This window comes from Panthera onca, chromosome A1 (assembly GCF_046562875.1).
Source record: "Panthera onca isolate mPanOnc1 chromosome A1, mPanOnc1 haplotype 2, whole genome shotgun sequence".
Lineage (NCBI taxonomy): Eukaryota > Metazoa > Chordata > Mammalia > Carnivora > Felidae > Panthera > Panthera onca.
In genome coordinates this window covers 17,736,816-17,749,985 of record NC_138339.1, presented here as the reverse complement: position 1 = coordinate 17,749,985, position 13,170 = coordinate 17,736,816, and the positions used below count along the sequence as shown (strand labels likewise).

The 13,170-nt window shown below is 37.7% G+C and overlaps 1 protein-coding gene across 3 annotated transcripts in view; it reads left to right on the top strand.

The window, feature by feature from the left end:
* Positions 1-13,170, top strand: part of CDH12 (cadherin 12) — a 1,039,090-nt gene that overhangs the window by 742,472 nt on the left and 283,448 nt on the right. The gene's annotated exons all lie outside the window — the stretch shown is intronic.

The following is a 13,170-nucleotide window of genomic DNA, read 5'->3' as shown; positions in this document are numbered from 1 at the left end:
TTGGATAACTCTATACCTTTTTGTTTAAGTTCGTTTCTTTTTTAGGTTGCCTACTGATATAATCACCCAATTAGATAATATGGCTGAGTCTATAGCTTCTTGTGTGTTGCAAAAGTAGTCATAACTGCTAAAATTAAGAAAGAAATATGCAAGTGTGGGTATGTACACATATGAATGATCAAAAAGAATAGACCCGGGGCGCCTGGGTGGCTCAGTCAGTTAAGCGTCTGACTTCGGCTCAGGTCATGATCTCGCGGTTCATGAGTTCGAGCCCCGCGTCAGGCTCTGTGCTGAGGGCTCAGAGCCTGGAGCCTGTTTCAAATTCTGTGTCTCCCTCTCTCTCTGACCCTCCCCCATTCATGCTCTGTCTCTCTCTGTTTCAAAAATAAATAAACGTTAAAAAAAAATTAAAAAAAAAAAAAAAAAAGAACAGACCCTTGTCCTGAGGGAAAATCCTCCTGGGCATATCAGAAATTCTCATATAAGAGTATCTGTTGGGAAAAACAACGCAAAGTACTTCAGTTGAGTTGAAGTCTACTTTTTTATTCTTTTTAAAGAATAAAAAAACTTTAACCTAACGTATATTTAATTTTCTTTTCACATTACCTAAAAAAATAGCAGAGATGCTTCATTTACCTGATACTCTTGAATGATCTCTAAATACATTAATACTTTATAATCTCACAGAAAATGGCCTAAAGAAAAAAAAATAATAATAATATGAGCAACATTAAATTGTTTTACATCTCACAGTAACTTTAAAATTAAGTCTAGAATTGAAATCTGTGTAATCCTGTACTTAAATGTATGTTTACTTACACAAAGTCATTTATTCCAACCAGTTCTGTAACAATTATAGTACTTATGTGTATATTTACACATTTGAAGTTTGAAATATATTTGATGGCTTTGTAGGAACTTTCTCTTTGTTTCTGATGGGCGGATATAAAGCTTCCAAAGGTAGGTCATCTTTCATCCAGTAAGAGCCTAAAGTGTCTCACTGACAGCACATAAACAAGATGTGTATTAACAAAAATGACTTCTGGGGTGGCACAATTACAATGCAAAGTGTTGGAAAATATGAAGCATCTCTTGACCAAAATTGAAGACAGATGGTGAACAAGTATATTATATAAAAGTGCAACTGCACAGGGGATATTCGAGTGGGCAGAATGTGATTATGTAAATGAAAAATTCACTTGTAACCAAGAGTGCCAAATACATAGTGAAACTCAATTGAATTATTCAACAAAGTACAGAGAATGTTCCTGGATTTATGATCATAGCCTAAAGGGTTGATCTCTGGACAAATGGGAAGGCAGCTACATATGATCCATTTTCCTCTTACCTAACCTTTTTCTATTTCACTTAATGTAGCATAAAGGGTGATTTTTAAAGGTATATCTCTCTTTTGTATAACTTCATTTGAATAGTGTTCTTATTTTGTCAGATCAGTAACTGTCATCTTAGAAACTAATTTGACAATTCAAGGCACATTTAGATGTAGCCTGGATGTTACCTCCACAGGGGTATGACTTGAAAAGGGATCACAGGAAAAGGACCCTGAGCAACTACCACCACCCGCTATGATGCTGTGAATTTTAGGGAATGTATCTTTGCTCATCTAGATGACCAAAACTTTGTCCACAGTTCCTACAGCTCTCAAAACCCTTGGAATTTCTTTGTGATGGGAGCCATAAAGGGGTCTCTTGTTATGCTAATGAGGTGATTTTTGGAATACACCTGAGGATGGGGGCTGGTTGCCAGGAGAACCAACCACTGGAGTAGAAGATTGAAATTCTCAGTCCTCCCTCACCCCACCGCACTCCCCAACCTCCAGGGAGGGGATTAGGGCTGGACACTGAATAGATTGCCAATGGCCAATGGCTTAATCAATAATGCCTATGTAATGAAACGTTCATAAAATCCCCAAAGAAGAGGGCACTGAGAGCTTTCATGTTGGTTAACATGTGCAGATGTGGAAAGGAAGGTTTGCATAGAGAGGGCACGGAAACTCTGAGCACCTTTCCACATACCTTGCCCTCTTCACCTCTTTCATCTGGCTCTTCCTGAATTATATCCTTTTGTAATAAACTGGTGATCTAGTAAGCAAGATGTTTCTTTGAGTTTGATGAGCTGCTCTTACAAGTTAAACAGACCCAAGAAGGAGGTCGTTGGAAATTTTGATCTAACAGCCAGTAGGTCAGAAGTACATGTGGTAACCTGGGCTAGTGACTGGTGTCCAAAGTGGGAGTGGAGGGTGGAAAATCTTGTAGGACTGAACCCTTAAGCTGTGGGATCTCATGCTATCTCTGGGTAGATAGTGCCTGGATTGAGTTGAATTGTGGGACAGTCCGCTAATGTCCAAGAATTCCTTGGTTATGTGTGGATGAATCCTGTCCCTCACCACCACCCCCCACGTGCTTTGAAACTAGTCTCAGAGCCATATCACCCAGCCATTTAAGAAAATAACAGGAATAGGATTTGAACATTTTGAGGTTCTCAGATCATATGCTATGGTTCAGTAGACATAGTTCAACTCTCTGTGACTGTGATGAATCCATGGTTGTATACCTTTGATAATCTGAGAAATCTCTTTTAACATCTTTTCTTTTTTAAGTTTATTTATTTATTTTGAGAGAGACAGAAACAGCGGGCATGTGGGAGGTTAGAGAGAGAGAGGGAAAGAGAGAATCCCAAGCAGGCTCCAAGCTGCCAACCGTGGAGCCTGATGGAAGGCTCGGACCTACAAACCATGGGATCATGACCTGAGCTAAAACCAAGAGTCAGACACTTAACTGACTGAGCCACCCACGTGCCCATCTTTTAACATCTTGAATAAAGAAAATATACTTGTTTGTGATGTCAGCACAGACTCAAACATTAGGGTTCCGCATGTCCATTCTTTTTTCTCTTGCTTACTGTTAAGAACTGTGTGAGATTTTAACCTGCTTTCAGGCTAAAAAGTCAGCCTGCCACAGTGCCATGGATGCAGGGACTAGGCATGAGACTCATGAGTCAGAGACAGTTGACTGTGTTACTCACAGTGACAGCAGTAGCCATTGTATCAGGTTTTTCTTGTGCCATTTCCTGAACCTTGAATCTTGTGAGGTGATGTGGAAAAGACCAAGTGACACCTGCACAGGCCGTGAGTTGAATTAGAAAACTGAATGCTTTATGATGGGCCATTAAGCATATTTGACTTTTGTTCTGGAGGGAGATATTATCTCTCTATCCCAAGACTATAAATAGATACGACCATTGCGACAGGAAAATACCGCATGTTTACCTTCCATCCTTTATTTTTGTTAATGTTTATTTGTTTATTTTTGAGAGAGAGAGAGAGCATGAGCAGGGGAGGGGCAGAGACAGAGAGACAGAATCCCAAGCAGGCTCCTCACTGTCAGTACAGAGCCAGATGCGGGGCTCAAACTCATGAACTGTGAGATCATGACATGAGCTGAAATCAAGAGTTGGAGGCTTGATCCACTGAGCCCCCCCAGTCACCCTTATCTTCCATTATTTAAAAGATGATCCAGAAAGGCAACTAGTGCCTCATTTGCATGATGTGCAGAAACACAAGAGAGGCACGAAGAATTGTCTTCCTTAAAAATATCATAAACAGTAATATGAAGTATGATAATCACCGCTTTCCAGAGCACGGAGTATTTTTACACACACGTTAATGATGCTTCTTTTTATCAAGGATTTGTCTCAAAATATCCTGTTAATTGCTTGGTAAAATTTATAAACCTTGTTCAAACTTTACATTTCACAATCTAAAAATAATTCTCTCAAGTCAGCGATGTGTTTATACTTTTTAAATTAATATAGTACTAATATATAAAACTTTAATTTTCTTTAGGGAATCACTGAAAAAAAAAAAACATTATCAGTGCTCCAAAGCCCTTTGAAATTCATTATGAGCCTAATATTGCATAAAGAGAAGCCTTTTCCAACCTGTTCACCATTTGTCGCCTGTGTTATCACTCAGGATGACATTTCTTGGACAATGAAATCTCTCCTTCTCTAAGTGTTGGAGTTGCCCACATGATGAGTCTCTAGTTACTTTGTTCTCTCCGTCAGACCCTGGGTGTACAAAACTGAGTTAACCATGTGCTTCAGGTCCTGATTCACTAACATCCTTACTTGATGTGGTACCTACCATTCTTCATATGATTTCCTGTCACCCCTCTTCCATGCCTCCACGTGTGTAGAAAAAGTTATTCAAGAGAATGCGATGTGTGTCCTTACCAGTCCCCTTCCCGTACTTTGCCTTAGATACTGTCATAGAAACATTGGTGTCATTTTGATTGTTCTTGATTCTTACATTGTAGAAATTATTTTTGTTATTTTTTTTTCCCATTTCATGTTTTCCACTCAACATTACGGTTGTGAGATTGAGCTATGATGCTGCGTGTGAATCTAGTTCATTACTTCTGATTTCTTTATAGTATCTTGTACCTGTAACACATTTTATATCTCTGCTGCTGTGGTGATGAACAGCGATGTGCCTACCTCCATTTATGAAAAACATAGTGATAAAAATCTTCCTGTTTATATCCTTATGGACCTATGGGAAAAACAAGTCATAGTTTATATACATTCACTAATTAAGACCAGCGTCCTTTACGTCACCAACTGCTCCCTTTGTTCCATATCTTCTTCTTGCTAATGATTATGAATTTCTGGTGAATTATTATTATATATTAAGGTTTTTTAGTATAATTTTCCTTCATTTTACTGAGGTAACTTTTTCAAGTTTATTTATTTATTTATTTATTTATTTATTTATTTAGAGACAGACAGAGACAGAGAGAGAGAGACAGAGAGAGAGAGTACACAAATGAGGAAGGGGCAAAGAGAGAGGGAGGGAGTGAATCCCAAGCAGGCTCTGCATTCAGCACAGAGCCTGACACGAGGGTTGGTCTCACAACTGTGAGATCCCAACCTGAGCCGAAATCAAGAGTCTGATGCTTAACCGACTGAACACCCAGGCGCCCTTTACTGAGGTTATGAATCTTTCCATTTTGATACCACATAGAATTGAGGCTCTTTACTTTGAAAATAGCCCAGTACCTATCAATATACTCAAATTTTTAAGCCTGTAAAGTAGATCTGTTTCAAAACGAGTAGAAATGTGGTGTTGCAGCATGTCCTAGAGGCTAGTTTTAACACACTTAATGCACTTAAACTTGGCTCATCGCAGGTTGGGACTCTGTCCGATGGGCAGCTGAGAGAAAAGGAAAACACCAGGACCACACACGACGACGTGCAGGGCAAATAAACAAGAGAAACTCTCATGATTTCCTCTCCTACCATCTGAGTTTTGCCAAAAGTCTTGCCTATGAGACTTTAGCTCTCTCATTTCAGTATTTTTTTTTTCTGTTAGAGCATATAGAGGTTCAAAAGTGATGCCTCTTGCACCATCCAGAGTTGGTGCCACTGTGCAGCGTGCCTGAAGCAGTAGGACAGCAAGAGATCTATAGATGCACAAAGTTATCTACCGGGTACAGAGTATTTTTTAGTGCAAACCGTAGAGGAATTCTTTTCTGGAACACAAAGAACTCAGATTTTTGGTTAACTCAGGCCAGTGGTGGTGTGGAGCCCCTAGGATAGGCAGGCTGAACCCCACTGTGTCTTAATTTCCTCATTTGTTAACTATGGATACTTAAAAAAGAAAAAGTATGATATTTGTAAGCATTAAATGACTAATCGCATAATGTTTTTAGAAGAGTGTCCAGAATATTGTCAAATGCAATAAACATTAACTCTTAGTATATTACAACATTATTACCTGTGTTAGTTATTAAAAGATATTAGGACAATTGGCATTCCAAAATGTAGCTAATTACTTACCCGATTCTATATGTTAAATTGGATTCCAAGAGAGTCGAAGATTTGCATAAGAAGGAAATGAGAGTACCAGCTAGATGAAACATCAGAAAACAGACACCACACCCGGAATTCTTAATGGGAACAAAACAAATTCAACCACGAAATGTGAAGTTTCTGCTGTTATAATAATCCATAAACATTAAAACACACATTCCAACCTAGAAATAGTCATCTGACCAACATTATGTAGTACCTGAAAAGCCTGGCGTTCAGCTCTGCCAGCTCAGAGCCTGGAGCCTGCTTCCGATTCTGTGTCTCCCTCTCTCTCTGCCCCTCTCCCAATGGCTCTCTTGCTCTCTCTCTTTCTCTCCCTCTCTCTCTCAAAAATAAGTAAGCATTAAAAACTTTATATATTTTTTTCATCTATGATTAGCTTAAAGGTCAAAATTCTAGAAATAAGGATTTTAGAGGATAAGGAGCTAAATAAATAAATCAAAGGAGTAAATAAATCAAAGTATTTACTTTGGAGGACAACTTGGCAATAAAGCTAATATTTGAAATACACACATTTGTGGACCTATCAGGACAGATGTTGCTTGCAAGGACCTTCAGGGTCTACTCTCCTTCTAGGGCAGCGCTGATAAAAATAAAGCTAACTTTAACTTCATTTTTTTCCTCTGTCCATCTCTCTCTCCTTCCTCATTTAAACGGACTCCAAATTAAACAATATCCCTTTCCCAATAAATACTTTACAAAGACTGGGTAACCTACAAAAATGAACATTCTCCAAACTTATATCCAGAACCATTTATGATACTCATTTCTTATGATCTAACTCAAACATCCACAAAGAAACTGGCAGTCGTTATTAAGCAGCCAAACTTTTAAAAAGTATTTTTTAATACATGTACAAAGATAACAAATAAATACCTACTTTGTATGCTATACCTGGTATAAGGTGGTGCTGTATCTGTTTACTTGCAGGTTTCTAGTATTGATTGATTAGCTTCTCGATCTATAAAGCTGTAGGTTTACCATTAAATTTTCTCATAATATTCCATTGTGAGTTCACCTAGAGTGAGACTGTTTCTTTGTTTCATTTCAATGCATGCTACCCCTACAAATGCATTATTGATTTTTCTTCCAAACCATAATGATGCAAAGTGCAGCAGCTTGACAAATTTACGTTTATTACCAAATACCTGGCTTGACAAGTAGGTGGGACTTCCTTTACTTACATAGTACCATTGTTTCCTATACTTTTATGTTGCATTTGATAAACATTCAGTTTGAAATGGTATATGAAATTAATGGAAACTATAACCTTCCAATTAAATAAGAAATGGAAATGCCTTTCTTTTTTACTGCTGTCTCTACATAACCTTCAATTCAGAATCAGTGATTTTGAAAGCCTAGAATTGCCCAGATTTTTGAGCTGGAAAGCCATCTAGCTTCTGGATTTTATTAATTGTTTAATAAGCAATAAACTCTGAACTGCATAAGAAGCGATAAGGACTCTGCTGGCAGCAGAGAGGGAATCCGATGCAATTTATGAAATTAAAGAAAAGCTCAGCACCTGTCCAAGTCAATATTCATCTACGTGTTCACACCAGCAAATCGAGGGCAGTTCGTTTATCATTTGAGAGAATCTGTGCTGAGAGCAGCTGCCTAACTGCTAAGATCCCCCCGCCCTCATCATTCGGTTAGCAGAAAGAATGGAAACTACCTGCATCACACCCTAGAGTTCAGTGGTAACGTATTTTTCACCTATTTTAAGAGCATGACAAGTCCTAAGAGAGAAAGAGACAGGGTGAAAGAAGAAAAAGAATAATAAAGAGAGAGAGAGAAAAAAAAGATAGTTAGAAATGTTGTTAGATCTGCTGCCTTGAGACCGGATGCATCAAGATCCAAGCTCAGAAGCTGTCACGGAATTATGGCTACTGTTTGTCTTTCTCTGTCACCCATCTGCTGTCTCTAAGTGCAGAAAGTGAGAGCAGGCATCTGCTGAAATACCGTATTCATTAATCATGAGAGCGGGGAGCATGCAGAAGTCACACTAGGGACATTACTTCAGAGCCTCTAATGATGTAGGTCAGTGCGGATTAGTGTCTATTCCTCATGCTGGGATGTGGTGTGTTTTCTACTGTATGTTGAAGGGTATCTATCCTTTCAAAGCAATCAAGGGACATTATCTGAAAGTTCATATCTCAATTAGCAAGAATACATGTTGGTTAGCGATGGACGAAGCTTTCTGGGCATCACAATGTCTTACTTAATACGTCTCTCAGTTCCATTTTTTTTTCCCACATATTTCATGTATTTGAAAGAGAATTAAGCACACGATGGTTTTATGGATGCGGAAGATCTGGCATTCATACCCACTTATCAGGAATACATTCCTGCTGTACTTCTTAAAAGGTTCTGTTTAAAAGATCTTCAGATTTTAGAGGTCAGCCAGCAAGCCATGGCCAAATCTTGCTCACTGCCTGATTTTGTAAACATAATCCTCTTGAAACACAGCCACACCCATTTGGTTCCATATTGTTGATAACTTCTCTTAGGCCACAGTGGCAGTTGGGTACTTATGACAGAATTTAAGGCCCACAAAGCCAAAAATCTTTCTTATCAGATGCTTTACAGAAAATATTTGCTAATCCCTGGATTATAACATTAGTATAAATCTGTCTGATACACAGATCTCAGTTGCCTCATCTACATTTTATATAATTCCATCATTTGTATGGAATTTTTTGGAAATAATATTTTACTGCTTCCTTAGATTTATGAGATTTAAAAAAAAAAAACAAAACTGAACAACTGTTCTCCCCCCCCAGGCTCCACCTTTTGACCATTTCTCTTTTATTCTATTTACTTTTATTTTTTCTGTTTCCTTTGGTATTTTTTAAAGTTTATTTATTTATTTTTGAGAGAGAGGACAAGTAGGGGAGAGGGGCCAAAGATAGAGGGAGAGAGAGAGAGAATCCCCAACAGGCCCCATACCGCCAGCACGGAGCCCGATATGTGGCTTGAACCAACAAAACTGTGAGATCAAGACCTGAGCCTAAACCAAGAGTTGGACGCTTAACTGAGTGAGCCATCCAGATGCTCCTCCATTTGTATATAATAATCTTTATAAAAGTGGAAAATCCTACTAGGCATATTTGAAGTTGAGATAGGTCTGACTGTTGTCCACAGGAACACTGGAAGCAATTACACCTTACATGTTCTAGGAAAATGAAATAGTCCGTGTGGCATTATACATTTTCTAAAAAGGTCTTGATTAAGAAATTAAAAAAGTTTGGAAGTCCGCAAATAAAAAAATAATAATAAAAACAGTCATGTTCTACAATCTTGCAAGTCAATTATAAATTTCTTAGAATAATACATAAACATACAACACATACACACAGAGTACATGATCAATGTTTTAAATATGGGAATTAAAATATTCAAGTAATTACATCAGCATCATTTGTATTATCTCCCTAGGGAAGGGACCATATGGATAGAAAATTGTCAGTTTTGTTCAGTGATAGACTGCAAGTGTTTAAAATTGTGCCTAGATAAATATAAATGGCTGCTTAATAAATATTTGTATGCTGAAGAAATAGCAAAAATCTGGGGGCCAATATAGGTCATTTAAATTTCCTTTTGATACAGTATTTACAAATTTTCATCAAAAGGACATATCTGACTGTCATAATACAAGTTAGTAATTTGAATAAATAATGCAATGATATAGTTTGGAAATGATACTTTAGTAAAATATTACAGCAGAAGAGATCAAGATCATTTCAGGGGTGCCTGGGTGGCTCAGTTGGTCACCCTCTTACCTCGGCTTAGGTCATGATCTCATGGTCATGGGTTTGAGCCCCACATTGGACTCTCTACTATTAGCACCGAGCCCACTTAGGATCCTCTGTCCCCCCTCTGTCTGCACCTCCCCTGCTCCCTCGCTCTCTTTCTCTCAAAAAATAAATAAAACATTTAAAAAATTAAAAAAAAAAACCATAAATTTCACATGGCACAGCTGATACCTTGATAAATAACATGCATCCCTTAACTGTTTGAATAATTGAGTAACAAATAAAATATATTTCAATGAGTAAAATGATAGAGTCGTGACCAAAAGAAGAAAAAACATTCATGTTCCCTGTGCTACAAGAAAGTCAGGAGAGCCATGACATACAGGGATATTTTAATCAATCAACAGTGTAATATAGTAATTTGTAATTTAAATACATATTTTTTTAAAGGTAGTGTGGGTTCTCTAAATTAAAAGTTATCATAATAATGTGGCATACGCTAGATAAAGCAGCCATAGCAATGCTTGTAAGACTTTATAGAGAGTTCCAGAAGTTTTTTTGGAGATTTACAATTGAAACTTCGCAATGAGAAACATCAAGAGTTAAATAGATAATTCTAAGGAAAAATAGTATCTTTTTAGCCTTGTGTGATCTCAGTATCGCCTGTCTGGTGTTAGACTTTGAGAATGTTTGCTGCTTACTGTTTCTCTTCTGTAATAGCTCTCCTTCCTTTCCTCCCTGGTCCCCATATTTTTCTCCTTGAAAACTACAATCCAATCCCTATTTATGGTTCTGAATGTATGCCTTATTATGTCTAAGCTGCAAGAAAAATGTGTTATTTAAGGTTTAAAAATCATAAAATCATTTAAGAAAATGGTTAGTCATGTTACTCATAGCTCTTTACCCAAGAAAAGTGAGAGCATGTATCCATACAGACTTGGATGCATAAGTTCTTAGCAGCTTTATTTGTAATAGTCAAAAACTGGCAACAACTGAAATGTCCATCAACAATTAAATGGGTAAACAACTTGTGGCATATCCATACAGTGTAGTAGTGTAAAATAAATTCTACTCAGACGTAACAAGGAAAAAATGAATAATAAATACAAGTATTTTTTGAGAGCAACTTTTTTTTGGGGGGAAGCTGTTGATTTAGTGTTGGATCTTTATTATTTTCAAGAGTTAATGAGGAGCGCCTGGGTGGCTCAGTTGGTTGAGCATCTGACTTCAGCTCAGGTCATTATCTCAGGGTTCCTGGGTTTGAGCCTTCCATCGGGCTCTGCACTGACAGCCTGGAGTCTGCTTCAGATTCTCTCTCTCTCTCTCTCTCTCTCTCTCTCTCTCTCTGTCAAAAATAAATGAATAAACAAACAAACAAACAAGCAAACATTTCAGAAAAAAAAAAATTCTGAATCGTGAATGCCTCCTAGCATTGAACCTGTGGCTCAGGACTGGAAAGGTGATATCCTGGACCCCAGTGTATAAGTGTCTGTAGATCACAGAGGCAATTTGTTCTAGTTATCTTTGCCTTGTGCCCCTTTCTTTGTACAATATGACACAAAGTTTGGGGTTGTTAATCAGAGACAGGGAAGTGGACTACGAGGTCTCTGGGATCATGGACAGGTCAGTTTTTTTTTATGACAAATCCAGATGTCTGAAAGGTTGCCACCCTGCTCCCCATTGCTATGGCCTCAGAAATGCAAATGATGGTGCTATCCTTCCAGGCCATTGCCAGAGTAAAGGAAAGAAAAGAAGAAAGGATTTCATAAATAGTCAAGGTAGTTTTGTCTTGATCCATCCTCTTGGGAGGAAGCAGGGCATCTTGATGTCGGTTACTCCTCTTCCTCTCCTTCAGTTTGGTCCAGAGGTCTCCAGCATCTGCACAGAACTAGATATCAGGCAGAACCTTCTTCCACTGTGAGATACATACTCAAGGCCTGAGGTTTTGGCTGTCATCTGGGTAGTGAAGAGGATCTGGTGTAGTCCCTTCCCAGGAGACTCAAAGGCAATCTTTGTTCTTAGTGATTCCCACATCTGAAGGGTGGGAGAAAGTTGGAAATGTCAGTTTGGAGGTTTGCAGCCAGATATTTGAGGAAACTAGAACAGTTCAGGATCCAGTCCAGTTTACAGGCATATAACAAAACCTCTAAGACAGTTAACAGGATTATAATCTAAAGCAGCCAAAGGTGCAAATAATTTTCTCTTTACAGTTACCCCCATTTTTTACAAAAGATAATCAGAGTAAAACTAATTTGTTTGTATTAAACTCAGCCTGACTATTTCCATAACTGTAGCAAGAATAGCGATTAACCATACAAGTTCTTTTTAAGACTGCTTTGTTGGAACTTTTCATAAGGAGTCCCAGATTGAACTCTCAGAAGTCTCGGAGGCCAGAAAACCAAGCCAAGGACTGGCCATTAGATTTACCTGTAATATCCTTTCAGTCAAAGTTTTAGTAATATACTCAATCTTTTCAATTGTGTCCTGTTATAAGAAGAACAGATTCTTATTGAACTTAGGCAGATAGCTAACTATATTGCCATGAAAAGAATACTCAAGAGTTGCTAAATTCTGAAAGGATCAAGTAGGGAGAAACAGTAAATGGTTTCACCTTTGTTTACAAAGGTATACTTTACTAACTTGCAGTAAGTCATAGCATAAGTATAGCATCTCCTTAAATCTGCAAGAACAAAGTATCAAGGAACTAGCAGTGTTTCAAAGAGTCATAAGTAATCATGATGATTGTCTTAGTTAATCAACCCCATCTAATTAATATTTGTTCTGCTTGAATCCAGTTTTTCCACTAGTTTTGGAAAATCTTACCCAGTTCAGTTTTATAATCTTAACGTTTTCAGAAGTTTGTACTTGTCAAAAGTCCATGAGCTTTCTTGAAGTGAGACATTCTTGCAGGAATATTTTTGTAGAAGCATCAGAGTAAAACAGTATCTCGATGAGTAACAAAAGATTTACAAATGACCATGATTTTTTTTTTTTTAACGTTTATTTATTTTTTGAGACAGAGAGAGACAGACATGAACGGGGGAGGGGCAGAGAGAGAGGGAGATACAGAATCGGAAGCAGGCTCCAGGCTCTGAGCCATCAGCCCAGAGCCCAACGCGGGGCTCGAACTCGCGGACCGCGAGATCGTGACCTGAGCCGAAGTCGGACGCTTAACTGACTGAGCCACCCAGGCGCCCCCAAATAACCATGATTAAAGACCTGATGAGAGTTCACTATAATGCAGTTGATAAGGAAATTTGGTTATTTCTGTGAAATACAACATTTTAAGATAATACCTAGAATGACATTATATCAGGATATATCATAATTTTAAGAATTTCATATAATTTTTGGAGTGCTGATATTAATATATACCTATTTAAATATAAGGTAAACAAGGTTTGGCATATTTCTCATTTGCCAATGATTTACATGTAACTTAATGTATCAAATACACGTAATTCACTTAATCTCTTTTTTATAAAAATAATTTTTAATTTTTTTTTTGAATTTTTTAGTTCAAATA